At 40.8% G+C, this 23317-nt stretch overlaps 1 protein-coding gene across 1 annotated transcript in view; it reads right to left on the reverse strand.

The window, feature by feature from the left end:
* Positions 1-13844, reverse strand: part of hpca (hippocalcin) — a 53336-nt gene extending 39492 nt beyond the window's left edge. The window contains exon 1 of the mRNA XM_023263836.3: positions 13403-13844. The gene's annotated coding sequence lies outside the window, so the exon portion shown is untranslated. The remainder of the gene's footprint in view (positions 1-13402) is intronic.
* Positions 13845-23317: the final 9473 nt, after the last annotated feature.

Consider the following 23317-nt stretch of genomic DNA (forward strand, 5'->3'; position numbering starts at 1 on the left):
CCTTCTCGTCTCTTGTCACATTTGCTCCAGTTGAACAGAGTTATGTTATGGTTTTCAACAGACGGCAAGTGGAGAGCCACCATGACCGATTTTATATATAAGGAAAACAGAGTGAAAGTGTACCTCTTTGTCGCGTTATAGTCTTTTCTATTAAGTGTTGTGGCAATTTCCCCATGTTGTACTGAAAACGGTAGCATATTGACATTTCTCAAGGTATTTTATCGAAGTTAGTATCATGACAATACTAAACAGGAGTATGTGTATGTGGATTCATTCTGAAAGATGGAAAAGTCACAGGGGAAAACTGTATGGAGCTGCTTCACATCAGTAGAGTGAAGGATTGTGGAATACAATACAGACCCTTGTGTTGTGTCACTCATGCACAGCTGCTTGACTAATGGACAGTTTGCACGGTCCCAGATTTTGCCTTGCAGATGCAAAGAGCATGAACTGATTTAAAAAGAAAATCACCTAATAAAAAAACTAATAATTAACAAAGTTGGAATAGTTGCCTTTGGAGTTATGAAGCCTTGCAGAGTTATTTGCATAATTGATTGTATTAACATTTAGTCTACAAGCTGAGGCAACTGAAAAAACCCACACGACTGTACCAACACATAAAATAGGACATCCCTGTGAGCAATAAATTAGCCGAGCATTGCTGGATCGTCCATAGAAAACACTGAGGCAGCTAATCAGTGAGAATTATTTTCCATGCGGCTGTACACAGCCTGCTCTCTCATACCTGCTATCTCCTTTTATCTCCCTTTTTTGACTTCTCTGTGCATTAATATTCTACTAAGGATCTGAGACATGTAAAGGAAACAGAACGTTCTATTTAGAGATGACAACTATCCTACTTTTCACAGGCTGGGAGAAACACAGAAACATCATCTGACATATACAAACATGTTATTCAGTCCTTTCATGCTGCATGCTCCTAATTCTGTTGAATAGTTTGCATGAGTTTTTACCTCAAGTTTGTGGTCACATCATGGTACCAAACATTGTTGCCTTGGCCTTTCTATGCGGTTAATACAATTGCACAGTGTTTAATCATAAAAGACATAGGTGGTAAAGTCCGGAACGGCAAGTGGACTGAACATAATTAAGGGTTGCCTGACCTGCTGGAGTGGAGTGCAGCAGACAGATTGACAGGCTCACCAGCTGCTACAGACCTGCATACTAATCACTGTGTCAGAAATAACAAGTATTTGTACTAATATCATCTATACTTGTCCAACAGCTTCCATAATACTTGGGCCTCATGACTTTTGATAGTGCCAGTTGTTGCAATTTCTACTTTTTTCATGACCCCCCCCCCCCCCCCCCCCCCTCTGTTTTTTTTTTTTTTTTTTTTTTTTTTTTTTACCTTGTTAACACATCCATAAGGTGTTTTCTATGTGCTGGATGACACATCATTAGTGAAAAAAACAGTCAACACCATACCTTGAAACTGCAGTGTATTAATGACAGAGTCAGAAGCACAGATTCACACCAGGTGCTATGTCAGAGGTAACAAACATAAAGAACCAGCCCTGTCAACTTTCTTTATCAGCATTCCATTTCAGATTAGTTTCCGGTTCAAACATATTTGGCTGAATTACTGAATTATTAAAATTTGTCATCTTGCAGCATAGAGCAGTTTTACAGTGTCTGACCAGAGTATGCACTAACGTTCAAAAGTTTGGGGTCACTTAGAAATGTCCTCATCATCCCTCACCAGAGCTATCAAATGCTAAATTAAAGTTCCTCTCCAGATATTGATTAAACACCTAACAACTCATGTCTGTCCATCAAAATGACATATAACACCATTCAAAAGTTTGGGGTCACCCAGACAATTTCATGTTTTCCATGGAAACTTACACTTCGATTCATGAGTTAATGTAATGGCACAAGGGTTTTCTAATCATCAATTAGCCTTTCAACACCATTAGCTAACACAATGTAGCATTAGAACACAGGAGTGATGGTTGCTGGAAATGTTCCTCTGTACCCCTATGTAGATATTCCATTAAAAATCAGCCGTTTCCACATAGAATAGTCATTTACCACATTAACAATGTCTAGACTTTATTTCTGATTAATTTAATGTTATCTTCATTGAAAACAACTGCTTTTCTTTCAAAACTAAGGACATTTCTAAGTGACCCCAAACTTTTGAACGGTAGTGTGTTTGGATCATGCCTTTAAATGGCTTAGATGAAACTCTTCAACATTACCTTTGGCCACAGCTCACCATTCAATCATACATACAACTGTAAATGCTCAGCTGTGGCACTGATGCTTCTTCCGGTCAAGATATGTCTTCCAACATATAAAAAACACCATCTGGACACATGAATAAGTTTCGAAACTTGATTTTCACCAGAGGGGGTCTTTAACAAACAAGAACTGTGTCATCATGCATCCCATGAACTGAACACATAAGACACTATAGTATATTCACTGTGTGGAAAAGATTACGTTATGATCGCAGAGAATAGATGACACAGTTTTGATGCGGCAGCTAGAAAATGAATTTGTTTAATTGGTATTGATACAACCATAGTGGCTTGTTTGGCTCTCTGGGTCAAACTCCAGGTCGACTTTTAATCTCCAGGTTTGTCCCTGATGAATTCAGCGCTGCTCTAAGCTGTGTGGATGACTGGAAGAGAGAGAATGTATGGTTCTCTGGCGACAGAGTGATATCAGGACATCATAGACACTTCTGTGACGATCACAGCAACGATCTTTCTTCAACTCAGCTGAGTTGATTGAGATGTACTGTCTCAAAGTTGCAATTGTAATTACATAGAATAAATAAAATAGCATGTACAGATGAGGGCTGAACTGGAATATGGTACCAGTAAAATGCTGGACCTCGAGGGAAAAAGAAGTAAAAATAGTTGTTCCAAAGACAGCTGTGTGCTGCACGGAGATTATTTCATTAAGCGTTTTGGAAAAAAAATCAACCTTGGCGAATTCTGACTCCACTCAAACTCGTGGCATTGACCAACGTGTAAATTGTCTCTCCAGTGCTCCACTCTGCTGCAAACTTTTGTACTCAGTTATTACATTTAAAGTGTTTCCTTGAATTAAATGAGTTGAGAGTACGTCCGCATTCTTACAGCATTAGCAGTTTGGCAGGTAGATTTTAGGTTTAAGCTGTGTCATTTTCTGGTCAGACCGTCAACTGCGCTCCTCAAAGATACATGTGGTTGTTTGAATTCCCAGATGCTTTGCTGGAGTTTTATTTATGTTACTGGTTGTTATTTAATGTAGCTGCCACTAGAGTGAACAGCAAAGTTATGAACATACATGAGGAGCTACATTCATTCATTCAGCCTTTATTTACACAGGAGTGGTCTGATGATAGCTGTTCAACTTCCTCACATGACAATAGCAGGTAAGGCAAAAATCCAACAGTTGGACCGACAGAAACTTCAGAAAAAACAGCTTTAAATAAAAACTGAAACACAGCTACGGAGATACACCAGCTACAGCCACATTAAATGATTAGTCAGTTAAAGTTAATTGACAGCCATTCTGTTAATCAATTAGTCAATTATTTTCAGTCATTATCTGACAAAAAAAATATCTCTAATTCAAGCTTCTAGCTTTATCTGTTACATCTGAAGACATCACCTTAAACTCTGTGATGGATGTTTTCACAGTTTTCTGATGTTTTGTAGACCAAACAATTATTCGATTGTCTGAGGAGATAAACTTGTGATTATTTAACAATGAAAGAAATCATTAGTTGCAGTGTGACACATATTCATGTCTGGAGCTATTCAAGCTGTCAGCTGACAGTGGAGGACAACATGCAACAATATGGCAGCAAAGGCTAACTAAGAAGAGGACTGAAAGCAAGCGAAGACGGAGACACTAAACAAGACCAACTAATCCAGTTTCAATTTACATCAGTCTCTCCTGTTTGGGGTCATGGCATTGAAGTGTTTTTGCAGATTGGTTTGTAATCGCAGTAAGCTGACCTTTGACCTTTTGGCCATGTAATGTCATCACTGCCTTACTGTGAAATGTTTCCATAATTAGCATATGAATTCTTGACTTATGGCCAAAAAACTCTGACCCTTGACCTTTGACCTCCTAATCTAATGAGTTTGTTGCTTAGTCCAAGTGGACAGCTGTGCTTGGATCGGGTGATGGAATGGATATATCGACTATTTGCAGTCAGATGGCTGAGTCAATTGCTGCTTGTTGTTTACAGAGTTCAGCTCATTAAAAGTGGTCAAGAAACGCTGATCTGATGCCGTTGGACTTTTTCAAATAGTGTGGAACACCTCTGTGAATATATCGGCAATCGCTGGTTGCTGGACTATCGCCCAACCGTAGTTTGTGTTAAATTTGAGGAAATTTTATCCAGGTGGTCACAAGAATGGCTCAGTTGGACAATCCAAAAACATAATACCTCTGGCTATTACTGTCGCAGGTGCAGATGCATAAAAAAGGCTTTGCAATGAAGGAGAAAATGAACTCAGCACAATCTTTTAGACCTTGAGGCTGCATGCAGAAACACTATTTTGCCATTGTGCAGGGAACTAAAAAAACAAAAAAGGTAGCGATCGACCTGTTCTACAGCTACCACACATTCACACACTTCCAGTTATTAATTCTCCTTATGAAGTCATGGAAGCGAATGTGGCCCCATGAGACTTCTACATCGCTGCTGATCACCAACAAGCGCTGCTCGAAATTAGGCCTCCTGTGAAAAGAGCAGCGTCTGCAATATGCGGCATTTTCCAAGCCACCTGTTCAGCCCTTCCCCCCTCACCTCCGTCCTATATGACACCTTTGACGGCCACTGATTCAAACCAACAGCTAAGAAACGGCAGCAACATCACTCACTGCTCATTAGTGTGACGGCCACCTCATCAGTCGGCATGAACGAGGACAACAGAGACGAAGCCGTACTTAGAGTTACACACAGGGTTAAAGAAAAAACGGCCTGAGGGACATGAGGAGAAAAGAAAAAAAAAGTAAGAATCATAGCTGGTCACATCATAAGAGTATCACGCTGCAGTCTGAGAGGCCGGAAGCACATTCACGGCTATTGAACACACTCCTCAGAAATAATGCTGCTCTTTTGCTCGGAGCTCCGCAGAAAATAGGGTTGCTATGTGATTGCACCAGCGGCCGCAGAAATGAGTCTGCAGTCATTACGGCTGCTTGTAAATGCATCCAAGCCAGCCGGCGCCACATCGATTTTGCTATTTCTGATTGGCTCTGTGTTATTGCTCTGAGAGCCCTGCGAGAGGCTGGCGGTGGAGGAGGTGGAGGTGAGGGAAGGGAGGCAAACGTGGAGCTTTAATTGACGGTGTCGCGGCACGAAGCAGGTTAGAACCCGTCACCCGGAACTGTTCATCTCATCGCTCTGATTGCGTGCAATGCAGCCTCATATACGATAAATAAATAAATAGATAAAAACAGGCACAACATCCACCACTCCGTTTATATTTCTGCGGCTGAGGTATAGAGGAGACACAGATGGTGGTTATTCTTCCATAAAATTCCTCACATTCTGCTCAGGCGTAATGGAGGCATCTAAACCAAGAGAGAAACCCTTGAGGAGTGAAGAACCAGGGGAGCACCACGAGAACTGAAAATATTTTTGTTTTGTTTTTTTCACTCCAGCTTTCTGGAGTAAAGGGACTAATTAAAATACTTTGTATTTTTCAGAGGGCCTTCCGAAATAAACGGAGAGACGAGCGGAATCGATGCAGAGAAGAATCACTTAAAGGAAATGTTCTTGTGGTCTGGGAGAGAAGTGGAGGAGAGACAGAAGTAGAGGGGATTGTGGCGCGTTGAGATAGGATCTTAGCTGAGGTATTGGTGGAAAAGTGCGGCGGATGTGTGTCCACCACCATACCTTATCCTTTAAGAGCTGTTGGCCCTTGCATGATAAGCAACACGCTCGCATATGCAGCCGCTCTCACACTTTCCTCCCCTCTGGCTTCATTAGCCAAACCGCATGGCGAACTCAGAGAGTAATTGGCTGCCCTTTCAGCCTGCTAATGGCTGGAGGAGAGGAAAGGAGAGCAGAGAACAGGAGGCAAACCAGCAAAATTACTGTCATTTATTAAATATCTCCACTCAAAACTTATTTTTCTTAACCGCCTCCGTGTGATTCCTCTTGCTCTTTGCTTCATTGTTTTAACTCCCTGCTCTTTAGCTGCACTTTGTGGTTCCTACTTAATTTGTTTTTGTGTTTCTGTTCAAAGATGAAGGGGAAATCACACACTAGTTCAGCCAAGTGATTAGAGATCTGTGTCTTTTGATTTGAAACCACTGTAGACAGAGCAGCTAGACGTCCTTATAATGAAGATTTTGAGCAGTAGTGTTGGTGAAGCTCCACGTCTGATTTGTCTGATTTAACCCTTTGAAGCCCAAAATTCAAAGCTGGGTTTAAAAGGCCTTTTATGTTTACAAAAATCACAGAAATGAAAGCATTTATCAGAACTAGAGCTAACGGACAAAACTGTCTAATTTTCAGGGTTTTTTTTTGAGAGTTGTGGAACCATTCATCTGTGATGTTTGGGAAAATTATTCAAATCTAAACCGGAGTATTTTAATGACAATAATTGTATTGCAATATCTCTTTTAAAATTCTAGAGAAATGAAACTGTTACTCTACGCAGATTAAAAAAATACATTTCTGCATTCCTATGCGCAACTGTGAAACAATTAATGACTCAGCATCAGTCATGCAACAAAACTTCTGTGACTATTTGGTTGAACTGCAGGCTGTGTATATACAGGGCAGAGAGGAGACCACTATGGAAACAAGTAGTACAAGACAAGCAGTCAGAGAGCGCAGTACTCCGCCAAGGCTGTTCATTCCCCCATATGGCATTGTAAGAAATGCAGCATTTTTAATTTTTTTTTAGGAATGCAGCATTTTTTTAGTAGTTATTGATGATCAGAAATCAGAGCAACATAGAATGTGGCCATTTAATATAGATCAGCCCTATTCAATTAGTGGCCCGCGGGCCACATGCGGCCCGAAAGCAACCCTCGAGTGGCCCTAAAGCAACTGCCGAGTGATTGGGATTTGGGTCCGAGAAAAACAGAAAAACATCTTTCAGTAACACTGACAAGTTCTTACAAAAATTCCAACATTATTGCAAACATTGAATGCAACACTTACCGTAACCTAGCAACTAACCCACAATGCATTGTGTTGAGGAGACGCGTTTGAAAAGTTAACATTAGCAGTTCTATACAGGCGAAAATAGCAGCATGTCTTTTTCTATCCTGAAACGACAAATCGGCGAGGAAAACCGTCGGTTTAATCCTGCGTGGACTGACAAGTATTTATTTATTTACCACCAAGTCCGAACGCCAAACCAATGCGTTTACTCTGCAACGAGTGCTTTGCAGCGCTGAAAGATTATCATGTCCGAAGACACCACGTTGAAAAACATGCCGCGTTTCGGACAAACTTTCCCGAGGGATGTCATGAGAGAGCGGCTATAATTCAGAGTTTGACTGCATCTTACAACCGGAGCTGTACTACAATGAAGCGGACCTGCACAGCTCAGGAAAGGGCCACGAAAAAGAGGCCGTTCACAGACTCAGAAACTGTGAAGGACTGCATGTTGGCTGTCGTGGATGAAGTTTTAACGGACCATAAAGTTAAGACGAGTGTGACATCTGCTATCAAACAGGTCTGACACGTCAAACATTCTTGCCACAGATGTCTTCGAGACATGGTAAGTGCAACAAAGCAGCGTGCTGTAGCAGACACTAAAGGTAGTTTTATGTATTTATGTGACTATTTTCTGGTCACTTATGATAACTTTAATATTTAAGAAAGACATTTTGTTTTGACAGTTATTTCATTTAGTTGCACTTTATTATGCACTTTGATGTCAGCTTTATTTCGTTTCAAAGGGATAGTAACTATCACTGTGCCTACTGTTTATTTTTTTGATTATATGCACTGAAGATGTGACTGTCTCAGATGAGACCAAATATGGACAGGGACAAACTCTGTTTTTTATTATTGCAAAAGAAGAATAATGTCTCAAGTTCTGAAAAGTTACTGTTAAGCAAGTTACTTTTTAATGCACTTTGAGATGTGACCAAAACAAAAGAGGGTGTTTCTAATCTGCACTTAGTTTTTATGTTCATATGCACCTTAACCTGTGCTTATATTTACCTATCAAAATGTGTTGAAGTTGTGTGTTTGAAATGTAAAATTTAAAGAAGCAGTATTTCAGCACAGGTTTAGTTTAAGTACTGCTCTTCTATTGTGTTTATGTCCTTTTGGATGTGGCAATACGTTTATAAACATCCAGTGTGTTTGTTATCTGATCTGTTTGTGTTTATTTTAAATGGTTAACTTTGCTCACTGTCTGCTAAAAACATCCGGCCCAGCTCATGTTCTTAGTCTGAAAATCCGGCCCGAGTCAATTTTTAATTGAATAGCCCTGATATAGATGTACCCTCAAACAAAATGACTTTGCGCTGAGGACAGGTGTGTGTTATGCATGTGTAGGTTATGTACAGATACCGAATTGCATGACCTAAATATGTAGCAGGTGGGAGGAATTAATGGGACTCAGAAACACCCCACAATTTAATCAACTGTTCTTTGTATAATGTAAGATGGATAAGTCCGCAGCAGTTGATTTGTAGTAGGATCAATCATGTGATCGTGTGATATTCACAAAAGAATAACACCCAGCATTCCCGTGCCAATACACCCAGCAGCGATGCTCTGACAAACAACCAAACGCACCACTGACACTGAGCTCTCGCCTAAATCCAGCGTCACCTCAGAGTCATTGGTGAAATCTTCGGTTTTTAGTGTCTCTGAGCTGTCTACCTCCAGCAGAGCGGCTGCTCTCTCTGCTTATCGCAGACATTATCAGACTGGATGTCTGACAGGCGCGAGATGCCCCTCCCCAGTAGGATCAGGGCAGATTATAGGGAAACACAGACCGCATCCCACTCATCCCGCTCATCCCACTTCCCAACACATGAAAACACAGTCACAAAGACAGAAGGCTTCAAGCATGAAAACATGGGTTTTTAAGTAGCTAATTCCCACCAGTTTCATTGTGAATATGTAGCATGCCACTATTTCCAAACCTCAAGCTATCTCTGAATATTGACTTGGTGTAATGAATTATATATTCTGTATTTTATGAAAGGGACATTGTACTGATTCTACACATGAAGTTTAGCGAAGACGTACTACTCAGCTTGGAATCAAAAATCGTCATACCTAAAAACAGTGCTAATGATATATAGTGATGTCAACAGGCTAATTCTTATTGGCTTACACTAGCGTTCAAAAGTTTGGGGTCACTTAGAAATGTCCTTTTTTTTTTAAAGAAAAGCATTTTTTTGATGAATATAACATTAAAGTAATCAGAAATACAGTCTAGACATTGTTAACGTGGTAAATGACTATTCTAGCTGGAAATGGCTGATTTTTAATGGAATATCTACATAGAGGTACAGAGGAACATTTCCAGCAACCATCACTCCTGTGTTCTAATGCTACATTGTGTTAGCTAATGGAGTTGAAAGGCTAATTGATGATTAGGAAAGCCTTGTGCAATTATGTTAGTACATGAATAAAAGTGTTGCAAGAAAACATTAAATTGTCTGGGTGACCCCAAACTTTTGAACGGTAGTGTATTCTTTAACAAAAGTTTGCATTGCATGACATGCTGGGACTGACAGAAATTCATATTTGAAAAGCAAGATGCTACTGCGCTGCACTATGGGAAATGTAGGATCCGGTGTTTTCATAGCTGACCTAAATGAGATAATAAAACAGGGTGTGATCTCTGTTTTTTTTCCCCAAAATTTCTTGTAGAAAATATTTTAACTTTACTGTTAAAATTCAGAATAACATAAACTCTAACACCAAATGTCATTGATTTTTTTTGGTAACTTTTTAACATTTATCCATCAGTGTTGATCAGCTATTACCTGTGATTTGTAACTAGTCAGGTATGTTTTTTTCAGTCAGGTATAAGCAGATTTGGTTGTTTCACATTAACATATTTTGTATTTCTGTTTTTCTCACCGGTGTAAAGTGGGTGGGGCTCATTTGGAAGAAGATGATGTCATGCATTTCTGTGCACCTATTGGAGCTTCTAAACGTCTGGAATCAACCTTTTGAGGACAGTTTTGGTTGCGTAGCAGTTAAATCAGTATCAGTTCAATCAGATTACAACACACCTACGCAATCTTAATGTATAAATTTTTGGAATTTCTCAATGTTTTTTTTTAAATTAAATATGTACTATGTGAACATTTTCAGAGGTTTTGAAATAATTTAACTGCCGGTCAGAGATGGAAAGCAAATCCCAGTCTGCTGTCAAAGTGTGACGCTCAGCAGTGCCACAGCGTTACATGACTTCCACCTCTGTCATTTACATCTGAAAGGTCACATGTCTGGAGAAACATAAACATAATTCATCATTTGAACAAAAAACGGTGCATATTTTTTGGTGAGGAGTCTCGAATACATCAATACCAAACAGCCTTCAAAAAGGCGTGGTGTCGATGTTTTATGAGAAAGTGGCTACTCAGTATTAACTAATTGAATTGTAACATAACTCTCTTAAAAGATAAACAAATTCATTTCCATTTCCCCCCATTACTGTGTCATACCACCAAACCACAGATCCTTTTTACTCAGAGCATTGAAGTAAATCTCTTAATGATTTTTTTTTTTTTTTTCCAGAAAGCCCTTAGAGTTATCCTCAGAAATTTCCACTGGCCTTTTATATCCATCATGCTGCCGGAAGACGTACAAACAGCAGGCCTCTGTGGAGGGAATTTAACCCGACACGTGGCTCTGGAGGCCACTCCGGGTCTACCAAAGTTTCCAGCATCAATAACACTCAAAGGTTTCACATGTGTGTCTGGAAGAAAGAGCCCATGCGTTTCTATCGCATGATAAAATCTGACCTGCGCTCACGTGACACGACAGAAACCTTAATTCAAAGTGACTCTGCAGCTGTGTACTTATGTATTCAATGCGTACGGGCGGTCAGGGGCATCTTGTCAAGAATTTCTCGCGGCATCACATGAATGCAAGGTCACCTATATGAGCAAAGCTGCATTGTTCCTATTAATGTGAGAGCCTGCAGTGTCAAAAAAAGAGAAAGAAATCCACTATACGCACAGGAGAAATGCATGAAACAACCGCTGAAGAGAGTAAAAGATAAAACCGCTCCACTCTACAACTCACCTGCACCATTGAAGCGCACCTTGACTACGGCATCTATCATTTGTGAAGTGCTTAATGCCTCAGGGTTACAACCTCCTCTGATATGTATACATACAAGTTAGAAGTGAGTGAGTGTGTGTGTGTGTGTGTGCAGGCGGGTGTGCTTATGAGTCCAAGTGGCAGAGAGTGTAGTGCTCCACTGAACATTTATCTTCTTATGTAACAACTAGACTAGCATTAGCACATGAAGGCTAAATGCCGCCTCATCCCAGCAAAGCGTGAGCAGCAGGATTCTGTCGGCTCCTCAGCCCAAACAAATAGAGTCGAGCACATCTCCTTAAGACACGAGCCTCGAATCTACAGATCACTTTGTAACGGCCGTGCCATCATTAACCTTGGGCCAACAGCAGCCACATCGCTGGCCCTCTCATCGTTCCTTTCATTATTACCAGAGAACCAGAGAATAACCACGGTGAATCTTTGCCACTCATGTGCTTCCTTTAAATACTCCGGAGTGGACGGCACGTGACTTTCGGCACACATTTCACGTCTGTCGGCCCTTGACGCCTGACAGAAACTTGTTAAATCTGAAAGGATTACTCAGAAGGCGTGCAACAGCTGCGTGGCAGGACAACATGTATGATGTTTGGGAAACAGAAATTGGTGGAAACAACCTTTTTGCTTGTAATTGGCTATGGAAATGTGTTGTATATGAAGGCTTCTGCGAAATGTCTGAGATTCATTACCAAATGTGGTCCCCTTACTCACATTGTGTGCTCCATTCTAAAGCTAACTGGACGTCTTTAAGTGCCCGACGTCTCAGTCATTGGTGTTTATTTACAGAACCATTCTGGGTAATGTTCCTTCCTATTTGTCTTGTCTTTTAACAAGGAAACATGGAAGTCACAATCTCCAATATATAGATACTCTGCAATTTGTCGTCAACAAAATACGATCTGAACTGGGCAAGAAAGCATTTAGGTTTTCTGCACCTGATGCTTGGAATAAATTACAATCTCAACTTCAACTTCAAGCCCTTGTTGCACTGAATGAGTTTAAAGCTCTGGTGAAATCATTATAGTATACCTTGTCTGTGTGCAAGTGTTATATGTGATCAAAGGAGGTCTCTGATCTCAATGGGACTAACCTGGTTAAATAAATAAATAAATAAATAAATAAAAATGTTTACAGTGGGGCGGGCATAGGCAGACTTGTTATCTGAAGGAAAAGCAGAGCAGAGGTCCTGAACACCTCAGTGGCAGATGATCATTTAACATGACATGTTCCGTACCCCTCAGAGCCACTCGGCCCCCTGCTTCTAATTTATCTAGTCCCCAACACTAGTGGCGATCCGCGACAGAAGCATCTCTCATATCTCTAGTATGGATGAAATGCCATGTTTTACGTGATACATGAGATGTGCAGATAGCGGCTAAAGGAGGGTGTGGACTGTTTGTGCAGTCGTGCTGCATGTGAGCACACCGGAGGCAAAGCAAGACTCAACAACTTCACACTTTGGATCATTAAGATGATACTACAGTAATACTACTATTTATATAAGTTAAAAAAAAAACGTGAGAAATTATGTAGCTGCAACAAAACAAAAGGATGATTTTTGTTTGGAATCTCTAAAAACTTCATACTGAAAACCAATGAAAACAACAACCTATTTATTGTCCTTTATAAGAAGATACTTGTGAGGAAATGAGTGTGTTTTATCGCCAGTAGGTGATAAATAAAGCAGAAAGTGAAAAGCTGTCTCGCTCTGTTATGGAGGAGTTCAGTGCAGCTCGGAGCAGAGACAGGAGGAAGATCCAGAGCACCACCATGCGCATCCATCCTCTCCTCCTGTCCCGCGTTCAGATCATTCATAAAAAATGGAAGGCCTACACTGCTGCCACACGATTGGCTGCGCAAAATACTGCTTTCCTCCCTTTATGTAAGTGTGCTGTCCCGAGAACAGCACAATAACACTGAACATCTGTCCCAGTGTGTGGCGATATAAACTGCGGAGGAATGTTTCTGCGCTCAGGCGGGCTAATTGTCAGCACACAGCCGGGAGACGCACAGTTTCAGCGGGTAAACAAAAGCGTCTGCGCCGCTTCTGCAGGATCCGTTATAATACAGAACTGGTAAACGGGGATAACCAAATAGGCTGAACATTTCAAATGCATGCGAACATCATGCCTTCTTCCTTACCCGGTACAGCGAGGTAGTGTCTTGGCCGGGGACGTAGGGTCTCCCTGCTGCGGGACCTGTGTGGAGGACAGCCGGGGAGAGATGCGGGGATGCTCGGCTCGCTCTGGACGCCTCACTCCGGAGCTCCCGGTGCGCTGGATCGAGATCTCCTCTCTGTTTCTCAATACACACTCACACACATCCACACACGCCGACTGGCTGGCTGGCTGAGTGACTGACCGAGTGGCCCTTGGCTACTGCAGCCGAACCCTGCAAACCATGTTACCGTGCAGGCGAGAGGCAGCAGAGATGGTGCTGCTGCTGCTGCTTGCTGCTTGCTGCTGCTGTTGGCGTTCTCTCTCCTCCAGGGGACGGGACAGCAGCGGAGGACAGCGTGTTTAAGTGGTGTGCGCCGGTGGAGTGGATTTAAACGGGGGGATGGTGTCGTTGGGATTACGTGGTAGGGGTTTAATTAGATAGCGCTGCGCCCATTGGCACCGAGGTTGCGCACATCCCTCCTCCTACTGCCCTCTCTCTCTTTTTCTCACTCTCTCTCTCTGTCAGTAGAATAGATGGACGTGTGTAACAACACAGAACGATGCTGTTCCACGTTGTGTGTGGAATAGACGTAATATTCGCTGCGCAACGTTCCTGTTCTAGTTATGGGACATGAGCTCTGGAGAGGGGTCACAAACAAGAACCCTTAAACCTTCTCCTTTACAATTTTCTGCTACATATTAATCAATAGTAGGAAATAAATTATCAAAGCATTGATTGGCTCAGCTTACACGTCAATGGTGCAATTTGTATTCCATGTTTTATTTGTTGTTCGCTAACCCTACTCTAATCACAGTAACGGGGTAGCTAATCCATGCTAATGCTAGCTTTTTCTCATTAGTAGAAGCCAGATATTTAGCTAGCTGTAACTGCTGACCTAAAGGACGAACTTACTGAGGGAAAAAATGTAAAAAGAATTTGTCTTATACTGATAATATGAAGTAGAATGAGACATTCAAATGACTGACGAGTTTATGAAAATATGAAAAACATCTCCCCATTCTTTTGGAAAACTGTTTGACGATGTTAATGCCAGCGTATCACGTGATTCACTGTTTTCTTCTTCTACCAGCTAAAAAAGTTATGCTAACAAGGTTGTTGTGGGACACACGTTCCATGCATAATAATTATTTAAAATATTATGTTGATTGAAAAAAAATGCTCCCACAAATACAAGGGACAACAATGAAAAAAATAATACCAACAAAGGAGATTTGAATTAAATTTTAACTGTTTTATCTGAGATTCAATTTCGTCCTCAGGGGGTTCGGGCAAGAGAAAAAATGGCATTTTAGGGGGAATTCAGGACTTATTTGGTATTTAAAAAATATTTTCAAACATTCTTCTATTTTTTTTTTAGATTTGGTATATTTACACAACAACTGCGTGTTTTCGTATTTTGTACATGGATTATTTGAAATTTGATGGGTGGGATGTAAAATGTCCTCCAATTCTGGAATGACCCATATATGTCACTGTAATATGTGGTCCCAGTAGATAAAATACTGATTGTACAGTAATCTCTGTGGTAGACCATCATTCTGGGTGTGATATAGCACTACACTGGTGGTCTTTATGAAAGATCAAGATTCGTTATCTTCATGTTCTTCTCTTGAAATAGCAGAGAAATGGAGAAAAATTTATGGTGCTAACATTGTGTCCATTTTTGAACCTGGTTATTACTTGACCTTTGAGAATGTTATTGGTTTTCTTATTGCACATTATTGCACTATATGTCACATATATCATCATATATGTGTCACCTTACCTCTTATGCACACACACTCTCACACACACACACTAATGCATCTGTATTAAACAAACTAGAATATTGTCGAAAAGTTAATTTTATTCAGAGGTAAATGTTCATGCACCCTATACTCACTACATATGAAGTGAAAAATTTGACCTTTTTTGTTTCAGTTTTGATTATTATGGCTCATGAAAATCAGAACTCCAGTATCTCACACTATTAGAATATTTCCTTAGGCCAATCAAAAAAGGATTAACCATACAGAAATGTCCATCTTCTTAAAAGTTTATTTATTTATACACTCAGTACTTGACTTCGGCTCATCATTTCTATTTCTGGGTTGGGTGTTTCTCATCATCCTCTTGACAATAAGGTCAGGTGAGTCGGTCGACCAATCAAGCACAGTAATACCACGGTCAGCAAACCATTTGGTAGGGCTGGTAAGTCCTGCTGGAAAAAGAAATCAGCAATAAAACTTGTCAGAAGGTGGAAGCAGGAAGTGCTGTAAAATCTCCTGGTAGACGCTACATTGGCCCTTGAATTGATTAAAACACAACGAAACAATACCACTCTTCCTCCAGACTCTAGGACCTTGATATCCAAATGAAATACACAATTTACTTTCATCTGAAAAGAGGACTTTTGACCTCTGAGCATCAGTCCAAGTCGTTTTGTCCTCAGTCCAGATACATTCTACTAACTTCAGCTTGATACTAGAAATGCAACAGTTGTAACCTCTTTCCTGAAGACTCCACGTTTGGTGGCTCTTGATGCACAAACACTCACCAGCCACAGTCCCTGTGAAGCTCTCCCAAGTTTTTGAATCAACTTTTCTTGACAATCCTCTCACAGCTGCTGTCATTCCAGTTTTTTCCCCCTTACAATCAACTGTATATTCATATGTTTTGATACAGCACTCTTTCAGCAATGACCTTCTGTGGCCTGCTCTTCTGAACGAAATATTCTAATATTGTGAGATGTTTTGAGTTGTCGATCATAGATATTGATTAAAATATATGCATGTAATGGAACTAGAATATATTAGGTTATATATTAGTTTTCCATTTTTTTCAATAACTGATGGAAAATAAACTTTTTTTCACAATATTCTAATTTTTAGAAATGTACTAATGTATCATAAAGTGTTTTAAAACGCTGTTAGGCCACCACATGTTATCATAACACCTTCAGTGCAGTCTCTGAAACTCTACTGGAGAAATGAATACTTTTCTCCCAGGAGATATTCCCTCATTTAGTGTTTTGATGATGGTTTTGGAGAACAATATCTTTCATGTTGACCTAGTAACATGCAATAAAATCCATAAAATCCATAATGTCCATAAAATCTCCCATACATTGTGAAGTCCATGACATATGATTCACATCATTTCCATCAAACCATACAGTGACCCCTCGTGCCCTATGGATGAGGACATTGTCATCCTGAAAGAGATCAATCAGTATAGAAATGCTTAGGACAAAGGTGATTTTTCACAATAACTTTGTATTGATTTGTTTTGATCCTTCAGTCTAGAGGGGCAAGTGGACTGAAACCAAGTCAGTCAAATGCCCTGAACAGCATAATAGAGCCACTGAATCCCCTCACGGTAGGGTTCAAGGGATCAGTCATGAAACGTTCTCTTGAAGTGGCCACATGCGCACTCGTCCACTTGTTGAGAATATGGTGAAGGATGACTCATCTGACCATATCACGTCATACCACATCATTTATCCTGGTAATGAAGTGACGGGTCTCTATCTATCATCAGAATCCTTGTCGTCATAGTCTTCATCATCCATGTATTCTAGTGTTCTGGGTCATCATACGCCCCCTGCATGGTTACTGTTGCCGAGTTTTTTTCACATATATATACAAGCAGGTGTATGTTGGCAGTTAAGCTAAAATAAGAAACTAGTAGTGTACATCCCGTTTGTTTTAAGTCTTCTCAATTCACACCGATTGGAATTAGACAACAATATTTCGGAAAAAAATGAACAGCCTGTTTGTTTATTTCAACCTAATTTATTCAAGTGCCATGATGTATGTGAGGGAAATGTTGGGGAGGTGGATGTGCGTCATGATACTAGCATAACAAGGAAAGAAGAAATTGCTTCCATTCCTGGCAGCATACCAACATAGGGTCAACCCAGAGTCAGTAACAACCTGTCGTACTGTCCACTCACGGCTAGATTTGACTTTTTAAATTGCCCTATGTTTAGTCATATTTTCAAAACTGAATTTCTTATTATCTGGGAAATTTTCATCAAAATCTAGGATTAATTTACTAGAATTTTCAGAAAATATGTATAAAAAATGCAAATTATTTGCACTTCCATTAATTCTAGCAATGTACAAAAGTTTTGATGAATTGCAGAAGAGGAAGACAACAAGATGACTTAAGAACACCAGTCCACTGGCCCAAAAACCTATTTTCTTTCCCCTCAGACACAATTACCAGAAAAGGAGTGGCTGAAGAATTGAGAATACATCAATGTGTGCAGGTAGCCAACAGGAAGGTAAAGGTCTTGACCTGACAGCTGTGTTGGCTGGTAATGAATGGGACACCATCTATGAACACATTTATCAGTTCACCATGATGCATCTCTGGGAAAACATACATTTACAATAAGATGAAAAAAACACTTTAAATGTTGGTTTTATACTTTGAACTGAGGCAGGTTTCAGTCTCATCATTGCTCAGAATAGATTTGATGTTTTCATCTGCCGCAATTTTTAGTCACTCCAGCAGAGTGTTGCTTTATAACATTTCTTGTACATTGATCTCATCACAACATTAACACCACCAGCCTAAAATTGTGTAGGTTCCAATAAAACAGCTCTGAACTGTCACAGGATGGTCCTGCGGTGTGGTGGCACTGGGTTGTTGTCAGCCGATCTTCTGGGTCTAGTGGGTTGTGGGGTGGGGCCTCTGTGGATCACACATGTCCAGCATATCTTGCAGATGCTTGATTTTATTAGAATCTGTGGAGTTCGGTTGCTAGGTGAACACATTGGGCTCTTTGTCATGTTCCTTGAACCATTTCTGGGAAACTTCTGCAGTGTGGCAGGGAACATTGTTCGGCAGAAGCTGCTGGCGTTGGGGCTGCTGTTGTTCTTGGTCTGCAACAATGTTTGGGTGGGAGGTATGAGTCAAAGAAACATCCACATGAAAGCAGGATTTAAGGTTTCCCAGCTGAACATCAGTGAATATCATGATGTATTCCCAAAGACTGTTTCTATAGCACTGTCACACAACCTTTTCCACTAATGGTTTGTCTATGTACGTTTTTTTTTACTGTAACCTCACTGTTTTTAATAGGAGGCATACACACACTCACACATACATACACACACACCACAGTCTGAGGTTCACCATCTGAGCCAGACATCAGCCATACTTTGTCACACCTCACAGAGCTTGAGGGAACTGGGGGAAGGTTTTTTATTATCTCCAAAGGTTGGAGATGACTCACAGTCGGTGGTCTCTCCAGACTCAGTTTGGCTGCTCGGTGAAGGGACAGCTGGCCTGCGTAACCAGCGCCACCCCAACAGAAAAATCAAAAACGACACATTCCCAAAGGGAGCGTGTAAGTGCTCGGAGCAGCAACAATTTCCTGAGACAGTCTGTGCCATGCTGGATTTTGGATGAGGAATGTGAAGCAGAGGGTTTTCAAGGGTGGTCAGCTTCTTAATCAGCCACTGTAGCGTGTGATGATCGTGTCTCATTAGCCTTTAGTCATTTAGGCAACGGATATTCTGTTGACGTGGCCCAGTGTGTGCTCTCTGCTCACCACATTCACTTCTGCTGAATCGTTTGTACAGTAAAGCTCAAGACAGAAGGTGTATGTGAAATGAGCGATTTCACAATGGGATTAGAACATCACAGTCAATTTAGCACCTCTTCAAAGAATGTACAAATATGACTCAGGGCTGAATGGAAAGGTTGCAAACACAAACTGGAGGCTGTTGCATATCAAAAGTTGAAAGTTGTGTGTCTGATTAAAAGGAATATTTTATAGATGAATGTTGCTGCCAAGACATCACACCCTGGCATATAAATGAAGAGGAGGAGAAGGAATCACAGCGGGGTATAACAAATCAAACGCAGAATGAGATGCAACTGGAGGATGGCAAGAGTGGAATTATAATTTTCTACGCTCAGCATGAGTTTAAAATTATTCATAAATGGAAGGCGTAGTCAAATGCATTCAAACTCTCTGGCCAGAGATGGGTCTCCAGTGGAAGGACAAGTGCAAATGAAACATCGGAGAAGTGAAAAATGATTAAGCCATTGCCGAAGTGCCTTAAACCTGCCAGCGGGGGGCAGCTCCTCTGCTTGGAAAACAAAGTTCTATGATATAGAGTTTTATGAAAAAATGATCCAAATTCTCACTTGATTTGATCCCTCAGTAAACATAAAACTAATGATTTTATGATCTCAGTTTCTCATTTCAAATCTCGTCCAATACAGCCTGGTGGTCATTTGGTAAATTATGATCCTATTTAGAACAAGAAAAGCGCTCAGAGAGCGCAGTACTCCATCAAAGCTGTTCATTCCCCCATACGGCTTTGTCAGAAATGCAGCATTTGTTTATTAGTTATTGATGATCAGAAGTCATGTCAACATAGAATGTGGACATTTAATATAGATGCACTCACAAACAAAATGACCTTGCGCTGGGCACAGGCGTGTGTTGTGCATGTGTACGTTATCTACGAGTAACTCCTCTCAGTGACACCATGCTGCTTTTTCAAATCTGTGCATCCAGAATATCAGCTGCATTCCTGTCAAAATCTAATCAGATAGTCCTTGTGTCATTTCTGATCTTCCCTGAAACAGACAAACAGACAAACCAATGTCGATCGTCGCATAACTCTGCCGAGGCTTCACCTCCTTGGCAGAGTCATAAAAGTATACTTTAGGCTGGACCACCTTGTATTTCACAGTTCACAATAGATGTAGATTCCCCCTCACTCACCACATCTGGTTTCAAAAGACTGAGATGGCAAAATTCCAAACTTAAAGTTCCAAAATGGTAACAAGCCAATGGTGGCATCACTATCTTTTATATAGTGTGCACAAATACTCATAAAAGGGCTCCAGGTGATTTATGTAGTCTTATTACTGAATAGGAAACTACAGCTTTGAAAACATATTCACTTGTTCAGACATGTCAGTAACCACAGCATGACGAGATGTCTTTGTTACATATATGCCAAAAAAAAAGTAAAACAAAATACTATTTTTATTTTTCATTCACTTGCACTGGCAGATTTGGAGGAGAAAACACGTTTATGTCTTCATGTGGAATCTCTGAAGCTACTATAGCCTTGAGGGGAATATAAAGCCTATAAAATCAATTAATGAAAGGAAACAGTGATTACAGTGATGAATTACACGCATGCTGCTGTGATTGCAAAATCTGATGGGTTCTGTAATTTTTTGAAAGCCAAAAATCCATAATTATTCATCCCTTTTTCAAGTAAGTTCAATTTCTGAAAGCAATAGGTAATATAGGATGTGATGTTAGGGGTTTGCTCTGTGTTACCAAAATAAAAACCTGACTAAGACTTTAAATGTTAGTGTTTTTTGCAGACAAATTGTTAATTATGTTTGTTTTATTATAAAAATAAAGCATTCTCTGTATTCCCCCAAGGAATTAATGAATTATTATTAGATTGTCCGCCTTTCCCTCTAGAATCCGCCTCTAAATCATATTATCAAATTCAGCTGAAACTCTAATGATGCATTCGTGTCAAATCAAAGTTACTCTAAAAACAGTTTCAGACATACATCAGAATGTAAGTTGTAATTATGAGTATCTGACATGAAGCTTGCCTTACACTGACCAAAGACCTCTGGTCAAGCTGAGTGAGCCCAAATAATGGATGTGTTGTACTGTCATCCACACAAATGACTTCAGTACTGTAGACGTAAACAAGGTCATTTTTTCCCATTTTACCATCAGTTCTGTTTGACGCAAACACATCATCTGTCCTTTCTGTGAATGCCCTGACTTGCTTTTTGGTAAATCTTGGTAGTGGATCTCTCTTACATTTAACTGACCTGCCAACAATGGGTTGGGTTTTGCTGTGTTGACTTCATCTGAAGAGAAGAGAAACATCCAGCGCTGGAAATCCCACCACAAACCTGAGGAGGATGATCATGGAAGTGAGTACGAGAGTCTGAAGCTGAAGGCTGAGAGCGTTGCATGTTTAAGGCCTGATATTGTGTTTTTTTGCGTGTAATAATGCATGTGTGCTTCAGCTCAGAGGGGTGAGGGAGGAGTTACTGTAGGACAGTTCTGTGTTTGTCTGGCCAGCCGTTGTCCTGGTGGTTTCTCTGCCCACACCTCTCCTTGTCTCACCTCTTGTTTCCCTGAGAGTGAGACCGAGGCAAACATCTGACTCAGCTTTTGCTTATTTCATTAGTTGTTCATAACTCGGGCTCTGTGTCTCTCTGTCCTGCGAATGAGGACACTGATGTGATTGAATTACCCTTTCCTCCCCCACATCCTCCCACTCTCCTTCCCTCTCTTTTCCCTCTCTCTCTCTCTCTCTCTCTCTTTTGTGTTTTGTGTACCGTTGGCACTTTCCCCTCTCTGAGCCAGGGTTCAATGCTGTTGTTGCACTTTCTCTGGTCTTGCGTAACTGTGCAGCGGTCGCGTTGCGCTGCATCCTCCATCTCCTCCTCCCCAGGCAGCATGGTCACTGTGGGAAACGACGGCCCAGAAAGCTGACCTTCATTTCAGTATTCTAGAAAGACTTCCCTCGCTGCGCGTGGAGCTCGACTCCCCACAGGACAGCGTCATTAGACCTGTTTGACCTTCGCTGAAGTAGGATAAAGCCTCAGGATCTGCTTTGGACAAAGACTTGCGCTCTTGAATGACACGAGTGACAAAGAGTTTATTTCGTTATTTATTGATGGGACTGTTTCGGCTTTCTGCTGGTTTCAGTGTCATTCACCACTGAGGGACACGCAGGAGTTTAAATACAGCAGTTAAAAGGATGGCAAGAACACAGGTATTCTCTGCAACTCAAGTATTTACAAGGAAGTCAATAAAAACAACCTTGTCTGGGAAACGTAGCCCAAAAGAAAGTAAATAAATTGCTTTCTACTCATTATTGACACAGAATACAAATGTGCCCAGAGTGCTTATTTTATAGGCTCAACACTGTTATTATTAAAGAACTACACATCCAAATCTGCTGGGAATGACTGCGTGTATGAAAAATCTGATAAACTGCCTCCAGTAGTGTTGAGTCAAGTTGGATTAGATGGGTCTGAAGACAAGTTTGAAAATCTGGGGGTGGGCAGTCAGAAGGAAATTAGTTTCACAAAGCTGTGAAGTTTGCTCCTCATTTCTGCTGCAGACGAGGCAACATTAGCTTCTTGTGGAGTAAAAGACTCTGAAATGTTGACAGCTGAGTCAAATCATGGGTATTGTCATTGTATGAATGCACGTTGAGCTACTTTAAACAGATATCTGAGATAAAGCAACTCCTTACTGGCTGGCCTCCCTTCATGCACGGTCAAACCTCTGCAGATGATCCAGAATTCAGCAGCACGTCTGGTTTTCAACCAGCCAAAAACAGCACGTCACCCCGCTGTTCAGATTGCTTCACTGACTTCCAGTTGTAACCACCACAACAGGGCCGGTCGATAGCTAGACTCTTCTAATCTGTGGTTCCCTGGTGGTGGAACGAGTTACCAAACTCTGTTCAATCTACAGAGTCTTTCAGAAAAGGCTAAAAACCCATCATTTCACTGTACACCGTTGCACTTGGCAAACTGCAAAAACTTGAACTTGTTTTATGGCACTTGTCCAGGTTGTTATATCCTGACTAGATCCTTGCTTGTGTATCTACTTTCAGATGTATGTCATTTTGGATAAAAGCATCTGCTAAATGAAATTGTAGATAAAACTAATGCTGTTGTGTTCAAACAGCCAGAGTTTAGACATGAGACCTGAGGGGAATCTGTGTGTTGTGTCGCTGCAGAGCAGAGCTAAAAGGACTGGAAATTAAGGACAAGGTGGCCTTTTGTGGAATGCCAAATTAAACTGTAAATTAGCATTGCTTTTTCAGCACCAGGGCTTGTAGGAATACCTTCTTCATGAGGTGG

Source organism: Amphiprion ocellaris, chromosome 15 (assembly GCF_022539595.1).
Source record: "Amphiprion ocellaris isolate individual 3 ecotype Okinawa chromosome 15, ASM2253959v1, whole genome shotgun sequence".
Taxonomy (NCBI): Eukaryota; Metazoa; Chordata; class Actinopteri; family Pomacentridae; genus Amphiprion; species Amphiprion ocellaris.